The 27,561-nt window shown below is 39.8% G+C and overlaps 1 long non-coding RNA gene across 1 annotated transcript; it reads left to right on the top strand.

The window, feature by feature from the left end:
- Positions 1-20,753: 20,753 nt before the first annotated feature.
- On the top strand, positions 20,754-26,999 carry LOC127143712 (uncharacterized). Its single transcript, XR_007815311.1, has 2 exons — positions 20,754-24,955; positions 26,844-26,999. It is a non-coding gene; the product is annotated as an uncharacterized LOC127143712 (long non-coding RNA).
- The last annotated feature ends 562 nt before the right edge of the window (positions 27,000-27,561 follow it).

Consider the following 27,561-nt stretch of genomic DNA (forward strand, 5'->3'; position numbering starts at 1 on the left):
CCAATTCCCTTTTCGTCCTACTTCCTGAAGTAACATCTGATGGAACCTCATCAGGTGCTTTTCCCTTCTGGACAGTAAGAATCTCATATGGGAGTTTCAACGTTGCCATAAAACAGAATCCTGTCCACCCATACGGTAGAAATATATATGCCTTATAATCACAAACCCACCAGATATCCTTGAAATTCCCAATAGTCACATTTCCAGGCAAAATTTGATTCTGTACCATCACCATCCTACTCTGTTTGTGACGTGGTATGTGAAAAATCACCTTATACAAATTATCACCAGGCTTACATTCATGCTTAGCCAAATCCATCATATACTCATCACAATCTGATATTCCAACAAACATTCCAGGCCCACTATAAGTATTATTTGAACAACAAAAACAACTTTTAGCCCTAACAGATGCTACTTCCATTGCATCTGGAACCTCTGTTATCATATTTTCAGGCTGCTCAAGTAAATTCACATATGGTAATTCCCCTAACCAAAAACAATTAAATATAGGCCTGAACAAATTCACTGACAAAGCTATCACTATATCTCCAGCTGATTGCTGCTGGTACAACAGCCACGGTAATGCAGAAGATTGACAAACAGTCAACAAATGCATCATCAGTAATATGCACATGATCATCAATGTTGTCCCCAACATGGACAATTTCCCCTTCTGGGTTTTGACTCTGGATATTTTCATGCATTTCTTCTGCATGTTCTCCCACACATTTCATATTCCAAAAGGGCCAAACTCAGACCCTTTCCACTTATACGCAAACAAGGCATTGGCATCCGTCTTCCCGTAACCAACTCATGAGGTGTCATATGCAAATCACGCAGCTCACTCGAGCGACACACCGTTAACGCCAACGGAAGTGCTGCTACCCAATTATAATTATATCCGGTCTGGAAGTCCCCACCTGCTTATGACCTCTCTACACAAGAACTTGGCAACAGACTGAGCATCCTTCCGTTTGGTTGGACAGGCCTCCGGCCATCATGAAAATCTATCCACAACTACTAACATGTATCTCTTACCTTCAACTGGTTTTATCATGTCAACAAAGTCCACAACCAACTCATGCACAGGACCCCTTGGAGTTGGAATATAACCAGGAGGAACCATCACACCCCTCCCAACATTATTTTTCAGACAGATTGTACACTTGCCTATGACATAATCAATCTGGTCAAGCAAACATGGTGCCCAAAAACCATATTCCTTTGTGATCTTTCTCCTAACTTCCCCCCTTGCAACATGAGCTAACCCATGTGCTTCCTGAATCATCAACCCTAACAGGTCTGGGTGTGCGATTATCAGCCCCTTTTGATTTCTCCAAAGACCAGTAGAATCTCGATTGGCACCTCGGTCTAGCCATAACTGTTTATCCATTTCTGGTGCAGCTTCCTGCATTGAAATCACATCCGTAAGCATGATTTTATCTTCCAGATCCACTTCATGAGTGACCAGAAAAACTTAACCCAATTTGTCTGCTCCCGTGACTGCTTTTGCAGCTTCATCATTCCCTTGTGTGACTTTTGACACATCTTTTTTATGTGCTGCACATTTAGCTATCGCTACCTCTTTAGGCTTCATCATAGCATGCAACAGTTTCATTATTTGAGCGTGATGCTGTATCGGAGAACCATCCGTTTTCTTAAATCCTCATTTTCAAACAACTGGAGAACACCAAGCTCCACTTGCCTCTTTTCTTTACATTTTTCCCCTTTTTTGCCCTTCTTTTGTTCCGCCTTATATGTGGACACAAGCACTTCCACTGGCCATGGTTGGTCAATTTCAGGCCAGCGCTTATGCCACTTCTCCGATATCTTTGTGATACCTTTAATTAAAGGATTATTCTTCTGTACTACATCAACAGGAGTAATTACTTTCGGAAGTTTGATATCCTTTTCCGACATTGTAATAGCTCCTTTAATTGTAAATTAAAACTAATTACTTAAGCTATTTAAAAATATTTGACCTATTTCTCCCTGTTTTTTTTTAATTTTATATTTATAAGTCACTATTTTACCACAATCAATAAATTTACCAACTCCAAAAGAACCAAAAAATTATCAATATAACAGTGAAATCACAGCATTAAGTCCACATCAGCTAAACACACAATCAATCTACCAAATCATATGTAAAGTTTCTTCAAATACTCTCAAGGGACCAACTATCACCAAATCACCAAAAGTCTCAGTATTCAATCCCCAGCACCACTCAAATCAGAATAAACCATGCGCAGGCAATAAACCTCACATTTGCCACTCTGCATTCAACAGCATTTAAACCAAATAATTATATTCTATTAATTAAATGCATTAACAGGTCAGTCCATTGCCAAGCTTCTCCTTTAAACAACTACAACATGTGATATGTATACATAATCAAATAATTATATTCTATTAACTCCAAATTGAAAAATATTTTTTATGTTATTAACCTATAAATAAAAACAAACTAGATGTATATGAATGATAATAACTATAAATGAGTATAAACGCATAAGTTTAAAATGCAGGTATTTGTAAAAAGAGTTTGTGTATAAAACTGCACTGGCCTTGAGTAGACTGGATTCAGGAGCTGCACACACTGTCGTCAGCAAACCTCAATCCACGTGACACCTTGGCCAGCTGCCACCCTTCTGGAGCACTCCACCTCCTTTTTTTCTCTCCAACTCTCACACAGCACAAGTGAATAAGGGAAGAAACAGACAAGACTTTAATATCTTATGAACCCACTAGGTCCTTTTAACAGCACCACAAAAATTGAATTTAATCGAAACACATCATCTATCAACACACAGGTCATCTTCATCTACAACAGATGTTTTCCTCTTCTAACACCAAGTTATAATTTCATACATCACTAATATAGAAAATTTAGTTTATTTCACTCTAATAACATCTTAATTCCTCCAATAATATATTATCATCCACAAACTATATCTCCTAATATTCTTTTATTTCTCTTTATCTTTATCTTCTCTTTTATACCCATGAAAACATCTTCAATCTAATCTCAATCTCTCTACGTCCTTTTTGGGGGCTCATAAATTTTCTTTCCTTTTTTTTTTTTTCCTCAAAACGTCCCTTAAGAAAGGCTCATAAATTATATTCAAAATGTCCCCCTAAAAGGCTCATGACTTTTAGCAGTAACAAAAGTCCCCTCGAAAGAGGCTCATGTGTTTTAACAATAGCAAGATCGTCTTCTTGAAGGAGGCTCATACATTTTAACAGTAAAGGAACATCTTCTTGAAAAGAAGCTCATAGGTTTTAATCATAAAAAACGTCCTCTCTTAAGAAGCTAAGTTTTATCCATATAAGACAAAATATCTTTCCTTATACATTACTATATCTCCTGTTTTCAACCACAACCTATATGTGCCTATTCAATGTAAAGTCTATCTCCTTAACAATGAAAAATGCTCACTGTATCCTGCAGGCTCGGTGCGGGAGTAGATGCGCCGAAGTTGCCGGGAACGCCGCAGGTCACAGCACGTCCGAAGTTTGTGACGCCAAATTCTTGTGGTATATTTAATGGTGATGATGTGAAGTTGATAAAGAGAAGATCTCCGCTGACACTGTCTTGCTTGCATATAGAAGTTTATCACAAAGAAGTCCAGCATCAAAACAAGCTCTGCAGTAGCCTGTGAAAAGATCCGAGCCAATATGGATCTCTCTCCTAACAGCTCTAAACATCAGTATATATATATATATATATATATATATATGTTAGCTGTCTTTACGATTTATAGCGAGACATCGGGATCTCACTCAATGACCTCACTTTTCCAAGAAACAGAGAGAAGGGAGGAAAGGCCCTCTCCCTGTCCCTTATATGTATATATGGCTACTAACCTAAACATGAACCCAAAGAATAGAGAGACATACATGGAGCTTCAGGCATTCCAAGAGAGTAAAAACCATATATGGAACTTCAGACACTACACTATAATTCAATTCAATTCAATTCAATTTTATTTATATAGCGCCATATCACAACAACAGTCATCTCAAGGCACTTTTCATATAGAGCAGGTCTAGACCATACTCTTTAAAATAGGTATTTACAGAGAGAGACCCAACAAATCCCACCAAGAGCAAGCACTAGGCGACAGTGGCAAGGAAAAACTTCCTTTTAAGAGGCAGAAACCTCGAGCAGAACCGGACTCAGGGTGGGCGGCCATCTGCCTCGACCGGTTGGGTTAAGAAGGAGAGAGAGGGGGAGAGGAGGGAGAGGGGGTAGGGAATAGCGAAAGAAGAACATAGCATAACACAGGTTCCATATCAGATGTAAGATGAGGCCAGTAATACAACAGTAGTAGTGATAGTAGTGATAATTAAAGTATTAACTGCTAACACAGCAATACAACTAATAGCAGTATAAGTCATTTCTAATTCTAGCAGCAGGTGTTGAGTGGAGTTGTAGGAGCAGCAGGGGACTTGTCATCACAGATCAGACTCTACAGCTCCAGAGGAAGAAATACCTGCAGAAAGAGACAGAAGAGGAGAGAGAGACGGAAGAGCACAATACTACAGGAAAGGGGAGATACTGAGTTAGTAACATGTAACATGGGATATGAATCCATATTGAGTGGAGAGAGGTGGAGAGAGAGAGAGAGAGAGAGAGAGAGAGAGAGGAGCTCAGTGCATCATGGGAGATCTACCGGCAGTCTAGGCCTATAGCAGCATAACTAAGGGATGGTTCAAGCCTGAGCCAACCCTAACTATAAGCTTTATCAAAGAGGAAAGTTTTAAGCCTACTCTTAAAGGTACAGAGGGTGTCTGCCTCCCGGACCGAAACTGGGAGAAGGTTCCACAGTAGAGGAGCCTGATAACTGAAGGCTCTGCCTCCCATTCTACTCTTGGAAACTCTGGGAACCACCAGTAAACCAGCATTTTGGGAGCGCAGAGTCCTGGTGGGATTGTAGGGGACTATGAGATCTTTAAGGTAAGATGGAGCCTGACCATTAAGGGCTTTGTATGTGAGGAGGAGGATTTTGAATTCTACTCTAGATTTGACTGGGAGCCAATGTAGAGAGGCTAACACAGGAGAAATGTGATCTCTTTTCCTAGTTCCTGTCAGTAGTCGTGCTGCAGCATTTTGAATCAGCTGCAGAGTCTTTAGAGACTTGTTGGGGCAGCCTGATAATAATGAATTACAGTAGTCCAGCCTAGAAGTAACAAATGCATGGACTAGTTTTTCTGCATCTTTTTGGGACAGAAAATGTCTAATTTTGGAGATGTTACGCAGATGAAAAAAGGCAGTCCTAGAAGTTTGTTTTATGTGTGAGTTAAAGGACAAATCCTGATCAAAGGTGACTCCCAGATTCTTTACAGTGGAGCTGGGAGCCAGGGCAATGCCGTCTAGTGGAGCTACATCATTAGAAAGTTTGTTTCTGATGTGTTCAGGACCAATTATAATGATTTCAGTTTTATCTGAGTTTAGTAGTAAGAAGTTGCTTGTCATCCAGATTTTAATGTCCCTAAGACAAGCTTGGAGTTTGGCTAGAAGATTGGTTTCATTAGGTTCCATTGACAGATAAAGCTGTGTATCATCTGCATAACAATGGAAATTTATGGAGTGTTTCCTGATAATATTGCCCAAGGGAAGCATATACAGAGTGAAGAGGATTGGTCCAAGCACTGACCCTTGTGGAACTCCAAGTCTAACTTTTGTGTACATGGAGGAGTAGTTGTTAACATGTACAAACTGAAGCCTATCAGATAGATAGGACTTAAACCAGTTTAGTGCCGTTCCTTTAATGCCAATAAAGTGCTCCAGTCTCTGTAAAAGGATGTGATGGTCAATTGTATCAAAAGCAGCACTGAGATCTAACAAGACAAGTACAGAAACAAGTCCGTTGTCTGATGCTATCAGAAGGTCGTTCGTAACTTTTACAAGTGCCGTCTCTGTGCTGTGATACAACCTAAATCCTGACTGAAAAACCTCAAATAAACTATTGTCCTGTAGAAAGTCGCACAACTGTTTTGCAACTGCTTTCTCCAGGATCTTAGAAAGAAAGGGGAGGTTAGATATAGGTCTGTAGTTGGTTAATACATCTGGATCTAGAGTGGGCTTTTTTAGAAGAGGTTTGATTACAGCTGTTTTATACGACTGCGGAACATAACCTGTTAACAAGGACAGATTTAACATATCTAATACAGGACTGCAAATTAAGGGCAGAGCTTCCTTAAGCAGCCTAGTTGGGATGGGGTCTAAGAGACAGGTTGAAGGTTTAGATGCTGAGATAATTGATGTGAGCTGGGCTAAGTCGATGGTAGAAAAGGAGTCAAGGTTAGGTTTTGCAGCTGACTCTATGGATCCTGTGTTATGGCATAAATCTGTACTGATTGAAGGCAGGATGTGATTAATTTTACCTCTAATGGTAGAGATTTTATCATTAAAAAAGTTCATAAAATCATTGCTACTGAGGGTTATAGGGATGCGTGGATCTATAGAGCTGTGACTCTCTGTCAGCCTGGCTACAGTGCTGAAGAGAAACCTGGGGTTGTTCTTATTATCCTCTATTAATGATGAGTAATAGGCACTTCTTGCATTACAGAGGGCCTTTTTATATCTTTTGACACTATCCTGCCAAGCTAAGTGGGATTCTTCCAGTTTGGTGGAACGCCACACTCTTTCAAGCCTACGTGCTGTTTGTTTCAGTGTACGGGTTTGGGAGTTGAACCATGGAGCTTGCCTCTTTCTCTTTATTGTTTTCATTTTTAGGGGGACGATGGAATCTAAAGTGGTACGTAATGAGTCTGCAACACTGTCTACAAGATGATCAAGCTGGGAGGGAGTAGCTTCTGGAAAATTAAGATGAGGCACTGGACCTAAGTTAGTGGGAATCATTTCCTTGAATTTAACTACTGCATTATCGGAAATATTTCTAGTCAGGATGTTTTTTGCTGATAATACATAATCCAGCAATATGAAGTCGAAAGTGATTAAGAAGTGGTCTGATAGAATGGGATTCTGTGGGAAGACTGTTACATGTTCAATGTCAATACCATAAGCTAAAACAAGGTCGAGAGTGTGACTGAAACAGTGAGTGGGTTTATTTACACACTGAGAGAAGCCAATACAGTCTAGTAAAGAGGAAAAAGCAGAGCTAAGGCTGTCATTGTTGACATCAACATGAATATTGAAGTCGCCTACAATAATAACTTTATCTGTTTTAAGAACCAAACTCGACAGGAACTCTGAAAATTCAGATAAGAAATCAGAGTATGGACCAGGAGGACGGTACACTACAACAAATAGAATTGGCTTTAATGTTTTCCACCTTGGGTGGGACAGACTAAGAACAAGACTTTCAAATGAATTATAACTGAGTTTAGGTTTAGGGTTAATTAATATATATAGTTCCTATACAGTTCCTTTGAGCAAGCCATGAGGTTGAAGGAACTGTCTGCAGAGTTCAGAGGCAGGATTGTGTATAGGCACAGATGTATGTAAACCTGAATATCTCCAACCCACTGCATACTACTGAATTAACTCCTTTTGCCATCTACAGAGGACATTTAGGATTTTTCAATGATGCCAAATGTGAAGGGGTGGGGCTTTGGTACCTTTCTCTTTTTCATTAAGGAAAATGGTGTCCATCACTGCAAGCACATTTTAGGGGAAGAGGAAACGTAAGTGCATTGCAGTTTTTATTGAGCAAATTTTGGCTTGAAATGTTGGTGGCATATTTAATGTAAGTCTTTTAACAACACATTTAAACATTGTCTGAATAATTTTAACTGTATTTTAGCGTAGTATTTAAGTGTTTAAACAATGTCCTCTGTAGTGGACATCTGTAGTTATTTCCTCCATTTTGTTCTGTTTTTTCAAATGACAAGAAAGGGATTCATTCTCAGAAGCAGAGAGAATTTTACTGCGAATTGTTGATGGAAACTCAGATATTGAGTTGACAAAGAAGATCAAGATGCAGTGTTTGAGGCAGAAGCAGAGGAAGATGATTCAGAGAGCTATGAGGATGAAATTCAGGCAGGGCAAGCAGATGCAGAGGAGTCAGATCAAGCAGAACAGTTCACATTTGAGTCCAGTTGGTGTCCACTGTGGAGCAAGAATCCAAAGTACTTGAGTTGGTTTTATAAAAAAAATAATTTATTTTCTCTTACAGTTGAGACTCATTTTAATTGTGTTTTTCTCCCTTATTACTTTTAAGATTCAAATTCCAACTCGATGATCCTCTCCTTGTGTCTGAAGAACTTCAGACATTTTTTAGAAATTCTATTTACATGGGATGTCTAGGATATCCAAACATTCAAATGTATTGGGCCTCAAATACCAGAGTTCAGAATTGTGGCAGAATCCATGACCAGAAATTGGTTTTACAAGCTGAGAAATTCCATTAAGATCGTCAACGACCTTGATGTTCCAGATGATGAAAAAAGAAATGATCTCTTGTGGAGAATCAGGTCCCTCTTGACTAAAGTAAGGCAAGGATGTCTAAATCTGCCTAGAACAGGAAAATTGTGCATTGATGAGCAAATGGTTCCATTTGCTGGTCGCTGCCCAGTGTGCCGGTATGTACCGGGCAAACCATACCCAACTGGACTGAAGGTGTTTGTCTTGGCTGCACCAAATGGTCTGGTCTTGGACTTTGTAGTCTACCAAGGCAAGACTACTTTCAGAGATACAGGAGGAAAGGGCATTGGAGAACAAGCTGTTCTTCATTTGGCAGAGTCTGTTCCCCAAGGAACCCACCTGTTCTTTGACAGGTTCTTTTCAATGGTCAACCTCCTTGACACCCTGATGACAAAAGGGCTGACAGGAACTGGAACCCTGATGAATAACAGGGTTCCAAAGGAGTGCAAGATCATAGGGGATAAGCCCTTCAAAAAGAAAGGAAGAGGAACATCAGCGATGGTAGTTAGACGAAACCCTCCTGAACTTGCTGTCATAAAGTGGTTGGACAACAAGCCAGTTGTTATGGCATCCTCTGCCTATGGCATTGAACCTCAGGACACACGCAGAAGATGGTTCAAGAAAGACAAAAGGTTTGTCCAGGTGTCAAGGCCATTGGCAATCGCTGAATACAACACCAACATGGGTGCTGTGGACTTGGTTGACTGACTGTTGAGTTTCTACAGGATGGCCTCTTGCACTCGGAAATGGACAGTGCGTGCAGTATTCCACTTTTTTGACCTGGCAATCACCAACTCATGGCTTCAGTATAAGAGTGACTGCCAGTTTCTGGGGAAGAAACTACTGAAGTTCCTTGACTTCAAACTGCTCCTTGGTGAAGAGTTGAATACCCGGGCTCAAGCAGGAATTGCAAGTGACAGCGAAGATGACTACACTCCCCCACGATGATTGACAGTTATGTGGATGTTAAACTCATTCTTATGTTGACTTTTTGGTATTTTCTTTGCCACTAACTGATTGCCATCAAGGTTCAGTTTCACATGTATGGCGTTCCGATGTCCACTGTAGTGGACACATAATATCTGGAAAATAAAAACTTTTTTTTGAAAAGTATTCTAATTACCCTACAAAGATTAGAGAATTTAAAAAAACTGACTGAACAGACTGGACTGAAAGTTTAGGACATAACCCTAAGCACACAGCCAAGACAACACAGGAGTGGCTTGGGGTCAACACTGTGAATGTCCTTGACTGGCCCAGCCCGAGCCGTGACATGAACCAATGTGCACATCCCTGAAAAAATGAAAATGCCTGTCTACTGTCTACTGTCTACCATAAAATAAGGATGAAATGAGATAAATATGGAGAACTGAATATGGCCTGTGGTTAAATTAGATTATTGCACTGTGGCGGTGGATGCGGATTTTGAACCTGCATTGTTCTATGTTCTCCTGTCTCTATTCTCTCAATATTCTCTCTCAACCCAACCGGTCGAGGCAGATGTAATTATAATAATCCAAAGAGTATGGTCTAGACTTGCTCTATATGAAAAGTGCCTTGAGATGACTTCTGTTGTGATTCGGTGCTATATAAATGAAATTGCATTGAATTGAATTGAACAGAATAACAAAAGACTCTTTCTACAATGTCTCCTCATAGATTCAGACTTGTTTTGTTGTTGTGCTGCTGTCTTGATAACCCCATCATCCAGACGACCAAATGTAGAAACCAGGACCAGGTTTTAGTAACCACTCCTGCCTTGTCACCTACAGTTATAAATGACGTCTTTTATCAACATAATAAGGAAGTTTTTAATAAACATTTAACAAATAAGCGATATGTATGTTGGTTGGAGTTTTGGAAAGATCAGGCTTGCTTAAATGTTGAAACATAACTTGAGGTATTGGACATATGACATATTACTTATCTAAATATATAACGCAAATAAACCAAAATCACCATCTTTCTTCACCCAAGTGATGCCAGTACATCAGTATAGTAAAACAAGACAGTTCATTTACTGTGGTCTACATTTCACTACAGGTTATTGGTCACAAACCACAAATATTTTATTTTCATTTTTCACAAAAGACAGAAAATCCAGAGAAATGTTTTGAATCCACTGGTATTCATTCATTCAGCTTTGACCTTCAGTGTGTTAGAAGCTCTGTGATTGGTTGGTTCTGAGCTGTGTTCCAACATGTTTACTGTCATTAATACAAATCACAGCACAAAATCCCATCAGCAGCAGACAGAGCAGTGATTGACTCCATCAGCATCTCATCTGTTCTGACAATAATAACATGTTTAAAATGCCAAACAGTGCCTTGCATCATTGGAAGACAAAGCACTCTTCGCTGGTACACATGAAGCATGTACACACATCTGACCTACTTGTAGCATCTCTGTGGGGGGGAGTGCACTTGGGGGGTAGAGGGGAGTTGTTAAGCAGCAGTATAGAGCTTCCTTCGTGCCAGTGCTCCTGGTGAGAAACAGCAGAGGAGAGATGAATGTCTCTCCATTTGAACTATCAGGAGAGGTGGAAACCCAGTGGGAGACAGAGCTACCTCTCAAAACATCTGACATCAGAATTCCCTCTCTCCCCCCACACCTCTCTGTGCTGTCTGATGTCAACAATGGCATCACCAGAAAGATCTGACTTAAAGGCAGAGGAAGCAATTATAATAATAATTATTATTATAATATTTAACAAACTTTTTTTTAAATTCAGGGAATATCCTCTCACAGTCCACATGCTACCGGTGTCTGCTAAAAAAAAAAAAGGCTTGGACCAAGTCACTCCAGCCAATCAGCAGCAGGGAGCAATGGGCTCGTGCACAGTATGTGGAAGGGTATAAAGGGGGAAGTGGGACTTAGAGGGATGGGAAATCCAGCTCATGCTAATGTACTGCAGGAGAGATGACAGAGTAGACAGAGAAACAGTTAAAAAAAAAGGTGATCCAGCGTGGGGGGAGACCTGAAGACAACGTTTGTGTAGCTCAGATCCCCACACTGGTGTTTTTGAAGGACTGAGGACTGACTCTCCATACTGGGATTATAATAGACTGCAAACAAATGATAAAATATTTGGTTCTGTAATCTTTACTAGATTTGTTGTATTGAACTTTTGAATGCAACAAACACAAACAGCACCATATTCATGTCATGTTCTGTCGAGTCTGTGGAGTGAAGAGGTAGAAAAACATCTTCTTACATGTGTAGCAGACACACCAGGATGGCCTAAAGCTTTTATTATGACCAGCTACAGTCACATTAAATGTGGACCCAGTTTCTACCTAGGGGTAAAACTGCTTTATTGCTGTAATATGGGCCTTAGTTCATAGGATAGGGGTGTTCATGTTAAAGCAAGTAAGCTAACTTACCTGGTCAACTGTACATCTTTGAGCCTGCAGCATCTGCATGTGCTACATTTACACATTATTGAGTAATTTTATTTTGTTGTTGTTATTTTCCTCCTTGTTCTTTTATAGATCTTCATAAACACAGTTAGTCCATCTATCACTGACTGTTAATGGACACCTCACTGTGCAACTGGCTGACTTCCAGGGAGGAGACTGCGCAGCCTCTGGGCCAGGACCAACAGACTCAAGGACAGCTTCATCGACCACGCTGTCAAGAAATTGAGAATAAAGCTGACTTTGTCTTTGGAGCAATAATGTTAGCAATACAGAAGCTAAGCTAATCCTCGGCATACTGTGAGGAGTCATTGGCACACTTTCAACAGTACTATTATGTGTTTTTATAGTGTTATAAGTTTATTGTCGCTAACTTACCTTGGGGCTACAGACTCTCTGGATTCAAACATTTTCCTCTTCGGCCAGTTGTTGCTGTCATTTCCTTGGCAACACATGTCCATGCGTTTCACACATCAGTGTGAGGCCAATCTCATATCCTGCTGCTTGCCTAACCACATGCTCTCCTGCAGGCTTTGACCTGATTTGTACTCTGTAATGTCTGCGTGACCTTCTAAGACAGTAAGCTGTGGTGGGTCAAACTCTGCCATCATCTGCTGATAAAGCCCAAAAGAACTATTTGTTTTGACAGCAGAGGATTTTTTCATTCTGCAGAATTCAGTGTCTCTCCTCACCTTGTGATGTATTAGCTGTACCCTGACATGTTCACACTGACAATGTCTATCTCTTGTTCTCTGTCCAGGACAAACAAACAGCCCAACACACACACACAAACTCCAGTCTGCCCCTGAGCACTGGTGGTTGGCTGGATGGCTCTATAAAAAGCTCCTGCAGAGGTTGATACGTTGTGACCAGGCCTCATCCAGGCTGAGCAGGAAAATGGTAATACATTATCAACACACATTATTACACATTATCACAGAACAGGGTGAGGTAAACAACCATAAATTAAAGTTCACTGGGCATAAAAAAAAATACCATAAAATTATTCAGACATGAGATGTTTTTTTATTTTTTTGGTCCAGAGCAAGGGAACAACTGCTGACCACACTGACATGACATTCTCTGTGGATAATCCCCATCTCCTGAGGATCATTTTTAAATTACTCTGGTGACTACTCCAGCATGCTTCTCTCCGCTCTAACCTCTTCACCTCTGCCACTCTATCCTTACACTGAGAGAGGCCCACAGGAAGTTGGTGTGTGTGACACACAAGAACAACTGATAACACTCTGATAATACACATAACAGCAGAAATAGGATGGTTTTGTGAAAACTGTTATATACTCAAATGTATATCTGGTATTACATAAAAGATATGTCCAAATTTGAGTTTGAGAACCTCTGTTAAAAGAGGTGTAGCTTTAGGCTTCAGACCAGGGTCACAGGTTCAAACATCCTTTTTCCAGGCTCTTATGCAGCTCACATGACTAAAGTAAAAACTGGAGATGGAGGAGTGAAACAGCAAATACTTGCTGTGATTTCTTGTTGGTCCTGAGCAGGGGCATTGCTCAGCATAAAGCTCTACTGGGGCACAGGCCCCCCACCACTACCCTGCTGCCAACCCCCCCACTGCCACACTCCACTGCGTTATTAATGACTGTATGAACATAGTTAACACATTTTAAGTTTGTCAACAAATAATAACAAACAGAAGATCTATGATTTTACAGACTGGTAACGCTGGAACTGACTCATCCTGCTGACATTCTTAACCGCAAGCTGACACAGGTCTCTGCATATTATTTTGTGGCACATTCCAAAATCTTTTTAGCAGGTAGTAGCATCCTTAAACTGTCATAGATATTATGGTTATTCTTTAGTGTAGCTTTATTATCCTCCTTATTTGAATGTTATGTTACATTATCATATTCTACCATATTCTACACAGCTCAGTCCTTGAACACTCTTAGCTCTCCCATATTTAATTATTGATTATCAGTCTTAGAGTGTCTTGACTGATGACACCCAATATAAATGATTATTTATTTCATCTTTTATGGTTCTCATTGTCAATTATAATTTGAATATTCATCAGTTTGAGCAGTGATGTGATATTTTTTCGGTAGTTTTACAGTGTAATATCCATGTCTGATCATGCCGAACTATTGTCCAGCCTGTCAGGACATCAAGTCCACTATTTTCCTCTCAGGAAAAACTGCACTACCTTTCATGCTTAGGTGCGTTTTGTGCAGGTGAGGAGGCTTCACTGATGCATCTGTGACTAAAAACACAGTTGACAGGAGGATTATGTTTCTAGTGATATGATAAATGTGATGGGATGTAGAGCCCAGAAACGTGTGAGACTTATTGCTGAGGTGGTTGCTGTGATCCACTCAGAGCCTCACCAGGCCACTGTTAGCAGCCTCTGGTTCTGTCGTCAGCGGCAGCAAATGTCACAGACCCTCTGCTCAATGAAAACATGAGCAGAGTCCTGTTTTCTAAAGTTTGCTAACTTCCAAATTAGTCAGCATCAACAACGGGAAGCAAGTGTCAATCTGCCAACAGTCTACAACCCCAGTAGAACCAGAATGCTGGTTTATTGGTGGTTCCTAGAGTTTCCAGGAGTAGAATGGGAGGCAGAGCTTTCAGCTATCAGGCTTCTCTACTGTGGAACCTTCTCCCACTTTGTGTCCAGGAGGCAGAAACACCCTCTGCGAGTTTGAAGAGTTGGCTTCAAACTTTTTTGAAAGTTAGACCTGGCTTAGACCTGAACCTGAATCTAGTGAAAACACTGAAAACACATTCCCACATGTATGGCCATAACAAAGCAAATGGAGAGAGGTGCTGAGCACAATTAACACATGTGGTACAGCAGTAACTTCATTAATTAGCTATCATTAATTAAAAACTCATGATGTAGCATTGTGATCTTTAAGTTGGCATGATATCCTAAATTCTCGAAGCATACAGATTCCAACTTTACATCCTATGGAAACATCACTGGCAATTCAGGATGAGTCAGCAACATAAACTGTTACTTTATTTTTCTTTTCAGCAAAAATGTTCAGAACAATGAACAGAGATGTAGAACGGGTGGAGTCTGGTGGAGCTTTGATAATCACTAGAAGCACATTAATGGCCCTATTTACTTACTGTTACTGTGTGGGTATCTATGTTGTAGCATAGCTAGCTGCTCGAATACATGAGGCTCTGGAGATGGCACAACAATTTCTGCACTAAGCTCTAGGTGCCTGCTGCTTCAAGAAACAGGACTGCTGAGGCTTATTTGTTACTTTTTAGGTGTCTCTCTCCTGTATATAACATTCTTGAGCCAATCCAGAGACTGGAATGATACAGCACTTGACCCAATCCACTGAGGGCCATGGAAAACCTGTCATACTTTGGTCTTTGTCTGCAATAGTTAGGTTGGATTGGTGTGTTTTGAACATGGGGAATCTCATAATAATAATATGTATAACGGGATAATTACTATTAAATGTTGAAGTCTCAATCAGTGTTAAAGGTGATGTTTTTAAGCCGACAAACTCCCAGTAGTTGTATTCATTGGATCCCTGAAACGTAGCTCTTCTAATGGTTCTTCTAAGTCCTGAGATCCAAGATGAAAAAGCAGACTCATCCTATGGTCACTGTTCGGTACATGTGTGCTGGATGCTGGATATGCTGGATAACACTGCAATGTGTTTCCTCTAGACTGATTGGTTTCCTGTCTTTGCAACAGCCTTCTTCCTTTCATTCAAATGCCATTATTTTTGGTAAGAAGTCAGGCCATTATGTTCTTACATCCATCCAATCAACTCCTCTCAGACCAGCTGTAGAAGGTCAAGACAAATACACACTCTCTACAGAAGTGAAACACAGTTGATTAATAACGAGGAACTGTAGCCGAACAAAGTTATTTGGGAAGGCGTATTTGTAAGTGTATTTAATTTCACAACACAACCTTTGACATTCACAGAAGATGCATGTGGGGACAAATTAAAATCTTGCCTGATGATAGAGCTAGATCTCACCAATGTTACAACAATTTGTCCACAACAGGATTGTCTGAACCAAATATTATGTCAATCCATCTTGTAGTTGTTGAGACATTTCAGTATGAACCAGAAATACAAATGTCATTTCCCCTGACAGGATTCATCCAATGGAGACCCTGAATGTTTGCGCTTTAAAGACAATCCATTCAATAGAGCTGCTGCTTGTGTGGCTCTAAGAATGAAGAAACCTCTATATTGACTTTAAGTGAGATAGCATCATACTCACCACTTACAGTAGATTGTCTATTAATGGGTGGCACACTTAAAGATAATAGGCCATCATTCCTTTTCCTAATTAGCATGTCATTGTCTTCATTGCCTCAGAAAGAAGTGTTAGTGCTGATTACCAGTGATTACCTCTGGGTTTCAGATGACAGTATTATATGCTGAGAAGATTAAAAAGCATTATAAAAGAAACTCTTTATAGACAAGAACCAGACCAGGGAACCTCAGACTCTTCACTGAAAAGAAATTGTAGATAAAGGAATGGTGGTTATATTCAGTGATTATTTTCACAGAAGTACCAATGAGTTAGTAGGCTGTGGCTCAGGAGGTAGAGTGGGTCACCAACTAATCAGAGGATCAGTGGTTCAATCTGTGGCTCCTTCAGTCCACATGTCCGTAGTATCCTTCGGTGAGATACTGAACCCTAAATTGCCCCTGATGGCAAACCAGCATTATCACCAGCATCACCAGCATTTAAATGTTACTGCCAGTGTCAACTAGTCAGATATTTGTAAGCTGGATTTTGCTCCACCTCTCTGGCCTTACCTGTTTCTTTTTGCTCTTCAGATCTGCCACTTCACCTGTTCCCATCCTGCCACATCCAGCCTTGTTCCCTGTAGAAGAAGACTCTCACCCAGCCCTGACTCTGCTTCTCAGTCATCTGGAAACCCCCACAGCCACTGCTCCAGTTCCCAGGAAAACTCAGCCCTCACCAGCTGCCCAGCCTTTACCTTCCCTAAACATTTTTCTATATTATATCTGTGCAATAATCTGTTTAAATGAGCCTCCTGTGTTGGCATTTCATTTACTCAGAGCCTTAACAAAACAGACACATGAACAGACAGGACTAAAAGTACTTTAAAATTTAAAAAGTATTTGAAGACTTTTACTGCCACACTCATCACCATCAGATGTAAAATTTTACAGCCAACATTTTTGATAGTGAGGATTCATTTAAGTTCTTTATTAAGTAAAAATGTATTTAGATTGTTACAGATTCACAAATGCTAATTATTACTTGCTGTTTTTGGATTTATACAACTATAAAATGAAACCTAAGGGTTCTTCTAGCTGATCATCAGAAAAATAATCTGAATAATATTTAATTTTAGAATTAAAATTGTGAATCAGTTTATAAACAAACAATAAACAGATTACTCAGGGAAGCACAAAGAACTTGAGGAAAAATACCAACAAAAAAAAGAAGAAAAAAAGCAGTGTCTCTTGTTATTAAAATCTTTTTTTAAAGCATATTTTCATGCAGATGTTAGGTACTCAGTAATAGGTGTTCTACACACACACACACACACACAAAACAAAACAACAAAACATATTGTATATTTATCTCCTGTGTTGTTTTGTTTTTTGTTGCTGCTGTCCTGACCAAGACTCTGATCTGATACTAATTTTGATGCAATTAAAACAAATCCCCCTGTGTGTTTAATTAAATAGTTTCTTTATATTTGAAACATTACTTTATGATTGCTGCACCTTTACTCTAAGGATTTGGTTTGCAGACTTGCTTTGCAGTGATGCTGCATCAGAAAGAGATGTGGATCTGAGATGTCTCCATATGCAGCTGGAATGAAAGAATATTCATCATACAGCTGACCAATGCTCATGCAGTAACATTCAGTGAATTAGAGTAAGATGTGATAGTACATAAAACATTCACCATACCAAAACCAGGTATGAGCCTTTTGTAGGTTTACTGCAGAAGCAAATCCACATGCATATGCAGGGTCACTTCAATAAAAAACAAACACTGATCTTTGAATTTACAGACTGTGTGAGATTGTTTTTCAAATAAGTCCCTTCCATTCATTGTTCTCCTCACACTGAGGTCATTAACATCAGTGTGGTGGTCCTGCTGCACAGGAAGAAACAATGATACCGAGGGGAGAGGAGCTTCCTGCTGAAGCTGGGAATACACAAGGGTGTAAGAGCTTAGCGTCATTCAGCCTGTCAACATTTGCTTTGACAGATGCACTGCCAAGACAAATACTAATATTTCTGAAGTGAATGTAATGATAGCCCTCTGTGTGTGTGTGTGTGTGTGTGTGTGTGTGTGTGTGGCTGATTTTCTGTTGATTTATTTATACATGCATTTATGCATTTTCATTGCCATGGGTCCAATAGAGTAGCTGTTACCACTGCTGCTATCCAGTGGCAAAAACAACTCAGTGACAGACCTGGCTCTCTGCATTAACTTATTTAAAATCTGTTAAGATTTTCACCAAAGTTACAATCATGAGAAAACACAACATATTTTAACTAATAACACACAAATTCTTGTGTTGTTCTATGTTGAAAACATCATGCAGACATTCACAGTGTGGGCTGGAAAAAATAAGTGAATCCCTCAGCTATTGAAAATCAACAGCTAACAAGAGTCAGGAGTCCAGTTTATGAAACAGACTGGAGCTGTGGGTCAGAGCTGCTCTAACTGATAAACACACTCAAGCATTCAGAGTTTGTTCTTCACAAGAAGAATCTGCTGATGTGAACCAGGCCTCACAAACAAGATCCCAGAAACTCAGGATGAGTTCAGATATTCATCAGTCCAGCTGAGACAACTCCATACACACAACACAGAATCCTCAGTGTGGTAAATAAGAACCCCAAGCTAACAAATAAAAACTTAAAGGAATCACTGGAGCAGGTTAACATCTCTGTTCATCATTCTGTTGTACACAAAACACTGAACATGCAGAAAAAACAACATCTCTGTTGTTGAAGAAAACTCTCAAGTCCTTAATTCAAAGTTTGCCATAGCAGTGATGATATTAGTATTCCAGAATACAGTGAGTCTGCTGGCACACAGAGCGGGTCTGAGACAGCAAACTGACCCAGAGTGAAGGGCAGGGGGGCAGTTATACTGTGAGTACAGGGCAGTGATCAAACAGTGTGTAAATGTGAGGTGAACAATGGTACAGGATAGGATCACAGAAAGAATGGGTATTTGGATTCACAGATCTTAGTGACACAGGCAAGACCTTTGGTGGTTCAGCAGGGGCCAGGAAGGGCCACAGACTCAGCAGGGAGTAGGAAGACTCCCAGATAATGTCCTCTGTGTCTCAAAAGGAGCTGTATGTATCTTTCTTCCAATGCCCGACAGCTGTGGTAGATTTCCAAGATGAACAACAGCACAGGCTCCTCTGTGATGCAGGCAGGTTTCTATACATACACAGCACATTTTCTACAGTGTCAGATATAATTGAATCCACATGCCATCTGCCCTCTGATTGGACAAAGTTTGTACTTGTAACCTAAGCATCAAACACAGGGTGGGAAATTTGAGTGCTTTGTTTTACAATTTTTTCTATATGTGCACAATTTTATTTCTTATAAATACAAATCTGTTCTATACAAATGTGAATTTGTCGTGCAGGTTTACAGCTATTAACTTTGGAATTATTTGTGAACATCACACATGAGCTCCAAATATTACTGAGGCATACCAAGCACCTAACCTCTCAGACCTTAATAACAGAGCCAGCACCTACATGGCACTCACCATAGCACATCAGCCTGAACACCCCCTCAATCTATTTTTCATGTCTTTATGTCTCATGTTGCTACAATAAAAAAACAAAAACAAATGAAACTTACTTTATTCAGTCAAAACATTATGATCAGACCTGTAGTAAGCCGAAGCCTTTCAGTGTGTTCTGTTGGTCCTGACATCTACCAGTAAAAGTCTTTTGTTTCCTGGTGTTATTGTACTTGGCTTCATGCTGTTATTAGCTGTAGCCTCTTGCCACAAATCAGGTGAAGGGCAGCAAATGGGCAGGAGTTTTCTGGTTGTCTCTCTCTCTCTCTCTCTCTCTCTCTCTCTCTCTCTCTCTCTTTCTCTCTCTCTCTCTCTCTCCCTCCACCTCTCACTTGTTTTCAGTGAGGGTAAACAAAAATCACGTGACTGTTTCAAATCAAATGAAACATTGTCTCATTTGAGCCATTAGAGGCTGAGACAGTATTGTCCACCTCTGATTTTAGTGTCATCTTCAGGAATAATCTACTGTGTAATATAAATACAGTACAACTATTTAAAGCTGGCAGAGTGCTGCAGTGGTTAGCACTGTTGCCTCATAGCAAGAAGGTTCCTGGTTTGAACCCTGGTTTACCTGGGTCTTTTCTGTGTGGAGTTTACATGTTCTCTCTCTTCCTGTGTGGGTTCTCCCTGGGTTCTCCAGTTTCCTCCCACAGTCCAAACACATGCAGGTTAACTGGTGACTCTAAATTGCCTGTAGGTGTGAATGCGAGCATGAATGGCTGTTTGTCTATATATGACATGGACTGTGATGAACTGGCCATCTGTCCAGAGTGTATCCCACCACTCCAGCCATGAAAAACTATTAAACGTTTATACACAAGACTGGAAACAAGTCAAAGCTTAGAAATTATATTCAAATTACAGACAATTACAGAACTATGTATAAAATTACATTTACAGAGAAGCCAAAGATCTTTGTGTGCTCAGTTAAGAACTGATACATTACCACTGGCAATTGAGGTGTGTACCAGAACAATGTTTATGTCTTTTTTGTGATCTTGGGGTTGTTGAAGATGAAATTCATTTTGTATTTCACTGTACTGTAAGAAAGTGTTTGTCTGATAATGTTCAACTGAAGAACCTGACTTGTTTTGGTGGTCTGATGTGGCAATGTTGAGTTGGCTTTTTAAGGTGGAAATCGTTGCTTTGGCAGCATTCATAGAAGATGCTTAGACTCTGTATCCAGTTTGACAACTGCAAATGTTTATTTTTATTAGTCATGAAGTCATCATGGTGATTGCTTAGCATCTTGTAAGTCCATATGGGCTGGGCACAGGAGAGGTACAAGACACATTCATAATCAATCAATCAAGCAGCAACACAATAGTAATGCTGTCAGTGATGATCACACAGGCGTGCGAGCTGCAGCAGCTCAGCAGGGTAGCTATCATACACAGGTTGAGGTAGATGTGTGGAAAAGGCTTAAGCTTGGTGATTCACCTGTAGACACCAGGCCAGAGCTTTAGCAGGTGCTGTTTCTGTATGGTCCTAGGGCCTGCAACTTCCCCTGGGTTTTATCATTATTATTATTATTTTTATTATTATTATTATTTTTTTTGATACACCAGTAGTTTTCAGACAAGGGACATGTCCCCTGTGGCCACCTCATAAATTACACCCCCAGGCGAGTGTGATTTCTGACACAGATAACTTAAGGCTGGAACTGTCACAACTCCCGTGGCTGTTAATTTCATAAGCTTCTGACCAGAAGATAGATCCTCATCATGTTAGTGAGGGAAAGCAGTTTGTTCATTACAGGTACATTTAAAAAGCAGGGCAGTTCAAGGTTTCTTTAAATCCTCAAAGCATCTTTGATTCAAGTTAAACAGAGATGGTTGTGTTTAAACAGAGATAAAAGAGAGCAGCAGAGGAAGGGTTTCCACAGGTCAGGATTATGTAACAAGTCCCAGTACAGGCTGTTCTCTGCTCTCTGGATGTTTGGAGAGATCAGTGTCACAGCTGGTCAGCATATGAAGTTGTAAACATACTTCGTATGATCGTAGATGGTTTAATCAGTAGTATTCTACAGATCAGAAATGCAGTGGCCTACTGTAATAATTACAACATACAGTCATGTGAAAAAGAAAGCTCACCCTCTTTGATTTCTATGGTTTTACATATCAGGCCATAATAAAACAAATCATCTGGCTCTTAGCAGGTCTTAAAATTAGGTAAATACAACCCCACAACAACACATTACATATTAAACTGTGTCATTATTTATTTGACAAAAACAAGGCCAAAATACAGAGGCATTGTGTGAAAAAACTAAGTACCCCCTTACTGTTTCCACAGGAATTCAGATAGTAAGTAGCAGCCAGGTGCTGCTAATCAAATGCCCTTATTGACCACCAGCAAGTGTGAGCACCTCTATAAAAGCTAAGTTTTGGCGCACTCAGGTGTGAGTAACACAGTGCCAAGGAGGAAAGACATCAGTAGTGAACTTAGAGAAGCAATTGTTGCTGTCCATCAATCAGGGAAGGGTTGTAAGACCATTTCCAAACAATCTGAATTCCAACATTCTATAGTGAGAAAGATTATTATCAAGAGGAAAACATTCGAGACAGTTGGCAATCTTCCCAGGGGTGGACATCCCAGCAAATTCACCCCAAGGTCAGACCATGCAATACTCAGTGAAACTGCAAAAACTCTAGACCCACATCTCAGACTCTACAGGCCTCAGTTAGCATGTTAAATGTTAATGTTAATGCCAGTACAATTAGAAGAACACTGAACAAGTATGGTTTGTTTGGAAGGGTTGCCAGGAGAAAGACTCTTCTCTCTAAAAAGAACATGGCAGCACAGCTTAGGTTTGCAAAGTTGCATCTGAACAAACCACAAGACTTCAGAAACAATGGCCTTTGTACAGATGAGACCAAAGTACAGATGTTTGACCATAATGCACATGTTTAGTAAAAACCAAACACGACATATCAGCACTAACACGTCATACCAACTGTCAAGCACGGTGGTGGAGGGCTGATGATTTGGGCTTGTTTTGCAGCCACAAAAGATGCGACCACAAACTCCTCAGTATGCCAAAATATTCTAGAATCAAATATGAGGTCATCTGTCTGATGATCAAAGCTTGGCCTAAATTGGTTCATGCATCAGGAAAATTATCCCAAGCACCCCAGCAAATCTACAACAGAATGGCTGAAAAAGATGGCCCAGTCAAAGTCCAGACCTCAACCTGACTGAAATGCTGTGGAGTGACCTTAAGAGAGTCATTTGCACAAACAAATGACTGAAAACCTCAATGAACTGAGGCAACGTTGTAAAGAAGAGTGGGCCAAGATTCCTCCAGAACGATGTGAGAGACTGATAAAGTCAAACAGAAAACCATTACTTCAAGTTATTGCAGCTAGAGGTGGTTCTACAAGCTACTGAATCATGGAGTGTACTTAGTGTTTCATACATGGCTTCTCCATTTTGGCTTCATTTTTGTTAGATAAATAATGACACAGTGGAATCTGGTGTATGTTGTTTTACACCTGAGGTTGGATTTAAATAATTTTAGAACTTGAATTTTTGTCCTGATTAATAAAACCATAGAATTCAAAGAGGGTGTACTTTCTTTTTCACATGACTCTGTATACAAAAACATATGAAGTAAAATGTTGTGAATGAATGAATGAAAATACACAGGAAAATATGAATGAATGTAGCCTGATAATCAGACAGAATCTCGATTTTGTTTTGACTCATTTATTCAGTTTGATGGTAAGTTATTTAGCCCTAATACCCATCAAATCATCAGCATGATTTTAAGTTGGCAAGAGTGAATGCTAGAAACAGTACACATTTTACACAGTGATTGAAGAAATGTGTTTAAGAGTTGTTATTGTTAGAACAACCTGTGCAGTCAATCCCATTTAGCTATTTTAATAAATATAGATATGCAGCTTTACAGCTTTACAATGCTGCAAAGTACAGTAGTATGGTACAGTGTAACAAAATAATCTAAGCTCAGAGGTCCACTTATTAGTTTTTGAGAACTTTTAATTTCATCTAGCAATCATCTTCAACAAATTATCAGCAGTCAACATGAAGGTGCAATTTTGGATTTAAAGAAAGCAAGCTTTTGTGAGTGTCAACAGCTTCTTTTCGCTGGCTCTGTTGAACATGTGACATGCAGGGCCATTTTCAGTCTGAATGTCTGCTAACTGAGAGCTATCCTTACTGCATGTAGTCATGACTACATGCAGTAAGGATAGATATAGTAGATATCTTTGAGTTAAATGTTGGAATAGATGGACAACAATCCTGTTTCCAATGGAAGTAGTTGTAGTGTTGCGCTATTGCTTCACTCAGTAAGGTTGAGTTAGGCTGGGTCTGAGGGAGGGGTCACAGTGGCAGACAGCCAGGCTCTTCACAGGAAAATGAGGCAGGCAGGGAGTGGTTCCTCTGTCCTTATCTCCTTTCCTGTCCTCCACTCTGATCATCACACTGTTACACCCTTCGCAGCTCACACTGACTGGCGATCAGATTAGCAATTCACACAGTCATCAATCAGCTTGAACAGATGCTACAAACCTTACTGGTGACTGAGATACACAAGCACATATGTTTGTGAAGTAGTAACTATAAGATGGTGTTGTTTTTATTTTTCATTTCATCTTCCCAGGGCAGTCTGGTCCCATGATTTTACATGATTTTTGAAATTTGTGTCAAAGGCAAGAGGCCCAGAGTGATAAGTCAAGTCAATTTTATTCATATAGTTGTACTCATATAGTGCAGAATCACACCAAAAATTCCAGGAGAAGGAGAATGTAAATGTAACTGATGTAGAGTGATAATAATAATAGTAGCAGACAGACTACTCCAGTAACCTCAACTGTTCAGAGCCATGCAGGTCATACCTCTACACCAATGTCCCCCCTAATTTTTCATGTGTCTGAGCATACACACAAACTCCCTGAGAATTCCTTGGACCACTGTGAGCAACATCAGACGTGCACACTGTTGCACACTGTATTTTATGCGCTACATAGTTTTGCTGTGCACCGAGAAAGTGGGAGCAGTAAGCGATTGTGCAGGCGCACAGCTTGGAGGGAACATTGCTCTACACTACTACCTCCTCTGTAATGGAAAAACCCTATATGGCCTATATGATAAAACTCAATTCTGCCTTTTCTCTAGACTACGTCTGAGAACATTCACCCAGGTCACTGTATTTCTAAACACTATACAAAGGACTGGACTTGCTTGAGGTTCTTGAATGTGTTTCACCTCTCATCTGAAAGGCATCTGTAATTCTAAAAACTGGTGAAGAGTCCAGGTATTGAATTTATTTATTTACTGCCATATCTAGGATGACGCTGAAAAATGCCAGGTCACGTTCTTCCAGGTATGTGTATATATATGAATTAATTCATAAATGTTTGTGAGAAAGACTGATGTTTCTTTTTTATATACAAGACAGAATAAATTACCAGGACATCACATTTGACAAAACAAATTGGCTTAAAGTCACAAAACAAAACTCCACTGAAACTTTTTAGTGGTTTGATATAATCCTGTTACAGAGACTGTAGTATTTTATTGGCACCACACTAAACTGGTTTATGTCATCAGATTGGCTACAGTTTGTATATGTTAATGACAAATCCTCCATGTACACAAAAGTTAGTTCTGCAAGGTTCCACTGATACACTAGCAGTAGGAAAGAAACAGACTGTGGAAATATGTTTTCATTTTGGTTTTGTTCTAACAGTAATGGATTGCTTATTTGAAAACATAACTTACTGATGATTTCTTGAATTACAAAACTGATATGTTACGTTATTCCTTTCAACAAAAAAGTAATCAGAGTATTCTAACACATCACTTTTGTGGCATGTTACCCCTGACACTGTTAGGAACATTAAAACCTGGATGACCAGGAACTGTCTGCTGTAAAAGTCAGACAAAACTGAAGTTATTGCACTTGGCCCTGACCATGTCAGAAATTCATTTTCCAATGATATACAGTGGTGCTTGAAAGTTTGTGTAGAATTTTCTATATTTCTTCATAAATATGACCTAAAACATCATCTGATCATCTTTCCACAAGCCCTAAGAGTAGATAAAGAGAACCCCATTAAACAAATGAGACAAAATTAGTATACCTGATCATTTCTTTTTTGAGGAAAATGATCCAATAGCACATAACTGTGAGTGGCATAAATATGTTTCAGTATCTGGTGTGACCCCTTTGTGCAGCAATAACTGCAATTAAATGTTTCCAGTAGCTGTTGATCAGTCCTCCACATCAGCTTGGAGACATTTTAGCCCATTCCTCCGAAAAGAACAGCTTCAACTCTGGGATGCTTTGGGTTTCCTCACATGAACTGCTCACTTCAGTCTTCCACATTTCGATTGATTCAGGACTTTTACTTGGCCATTCTAAAACATGAACTTTAATCTTCTATACCCCTGTGGTAGAACGACCGACTTGTGTGTTTAGGGTCATTGTTTTGCTGCATGACCCACTTTCTCTTGAGATTCAGTTCACGGGCAGATGTCCTGACATTTTCCCTTAGAATTCACTGGTATAATTCAGAATTCATTGTTCCATCAATGATGGCAAGTTGTCCTGGCCCAGATGTAGCAAAACAGGCCCAGACCATGATACTACCACCGCTATGTTTCACAGATGGGATAAGGCTCTTGTGTTGGAATGCAGTGTTTTCCTTTATCCAAACATATTGCTTCTCATTTAAACCAAAAAGGTCTATTTTGGTTTCATCCATGTGTGAGAGAGGCCTTTAGTTGCTAAGAAATGACTCTAGGTTCCTTTGTGACTTCATTAACATTAAAAACAATGCTCTTGTCGCAATCTTTGTTGGTCAACCACTCCTGGGGAGGGTAACAATGGTGTTGAACTTCCTCCATTTGTACACAATCTGTCTGACTGGATTGGTGGAGTCCAAACTCTAGAGATGGCTTTGTAATCTTTTCCAGTGCTGATGAGTGTCAACAGCTCTTTTTCTGAGGTCCCCAGAAATCTCTTTTATTTGTGCCATGATACACCTCCGTAAATATGTGTTGTGAAGATCAGAATTTTCTTGATCCCTGCTTTTTAAAAATAAAACAGGGATCTAGATCTCAGGGATCTCAAATTAACTGCTAATCCTAGAGATTCACATACTTTTGCCAGTTACAGATATGTAATACTGGATCATTTTCCTCAATAAATGAATGATCAAGCATAATATTTTACTCTAATTTGTTGAATCTTCTGTCACTTCCTGCAGGTATTTTTGCCTCTCTCTCCATCCAGTCGAGGCAGATGGCCACCCATCGTCAAATATAATATAAAGAGTATGGTCTAGACCTGCTCTTTATGAAAAGTGCTGACATAACTTCTGTTGTGATTCAGTGCTATTTAAATAAAACTGGCTTGACCTATGGACTTGCGGACTGTGGACATTCATTCATCATAAGGATATGCAGCATACTGTATGTAACAAAATAATCCAAGCTCAGAGGTTCACTTACTAGTTTTTGGGAACTTTTAATTACATCTAACAATCATCTTCAACAAATTATCAACAGTCAACATGAAGGTGCAATTTTGGATTTAAAGAAAGCAAGGTTTTGTCCCAATGTTCCCAATAATTCAACAATGTCATGTTTGTGGTTCAGAGGTGACTGCATACATCAACACCAGTGGTGTTTGTATGTTCCACTCAACCAGGAAGGGCCTCTGTTTCCTGAGAAAGCAGCACTGACTCAGCCTCTTCACTTACACATAAACCAACAGGACAAATGTGGAGCCTGGTGGACTGTGTCTGAACTCATCAAAGGCTACACTGAAATGGTAAAGACACAAAACAGCACCTCTGTAAACGTCCTTCTGATGCTTTATTCCAAATGAACACAGTGGATCAAACACATAAACATCAACACTCTACTGAGCAGAGTGAGACTGCTGAGTGTCCAACATGTTTCACATGAAGCAGGATTCCTCAT

Source organism: Lates calcarifer, linkage group LG3 (assembly GCF_001640805.2).
Source record: "Lates calcarifer isolate ASB-BC8 linkage group LG3, TLL_Latcal_v3, whole genome shotgun sequence".
In the NCBI taxonomy this organism is placed as follows: domain Eukaryota; kingdom Metazoa; phylum Chordata; class Actinopteri; family Centropomidae; genus Lates; species Lates calcarifer.